The sequence below is a fragment of the Sinocyclocheilus grahami genome, unplaced genomic scaffold (assembly GCF_001515645.1).
Source record: "Sinocyclocheilus grahami isolate Dianchi unplaced genomic scaffold, SAMN03320097.WGS_v1.1 scaffold2367.1, whole genome shotgun sequence".
Classification (NCBI taxonomy): Eukaryota; Metazoa; Chordata; class Actinopteri; order Cypriniformes; family Cyprinidae; genus Sinocyclocheilus; species Sinocyclocheilus grahami.
This window is the reverse complement of record NW_015507546.1, coordinates 37,801-38,605: the sequence shown is the minus strand read 5'-3', so window position 1 is coordinate 38,605 and position 805 is coordinate 37,801.

Below are 805 nucleotides of genomic sequence, written 5' to 3'. Positions count from 1 at the left end.
CCAACTCTCAGTGTAGCAATGTACTGCAAGCACCCATTGTTTTAAGTCACTCATTTTTCAATGCTGTGGTTGATACTGGAAGCACTTTTTCTTTGATGCAGCAGAAAGTTTGGCAGAGACTAAAGAGGAAGGATGAGCATTTGACCAGAAGCGCTCAGACGTTTATGCTTGCTAATGGCCAGAGTCAAAAAGCTCAGGGTAAGGTACTCTGGGAATGTGAGATGTACGGAGCAAAGTATGAGGTCACATTCTATGTGATGAAGGATGAGGATTTGGCAGTTCCTATCATTTTGGGATTGAATTTCCTTAAAGAAGCCAAGATCACCATCGATTTTAATGTTTCACATATATCTCTGCCTGGTACTAACCGTAGTCACCCCATGTGTTTTAATAAAATGTACGAACACCCTGCTGTACGATTTTATGCTGCACAAGGAGAAGTTGAGTTGGGGCACGAGGAGGAGAAGTCGAAGCTAATCGACCGAGTCGTGGGAAACTCTCATGCTGCAGTCCAGGTAAAGAGTCAATTGAAAGCTCTCTTGTATGATTGGCCTTCAGTATGTACCACAAATCTAGGACGTACAAGGCTGATCAAGCACGAGATTAAGACGATTGATGAGCTTCCTTTAAGAAAGAGGCCGTACAGAGTTTCGAAATTTAAGAATGATTTTATTGAAGAGCAAATTAAGGAGTTGCTGCAATTAAAAATCATCAAACCTTCTACTTCTCCGTGGGCCTCACCTGTGGTAGTCGTAGACAAAAAAGATGGAGGATCTAGGTTATGCATTGATTACCGTGGTCTGAA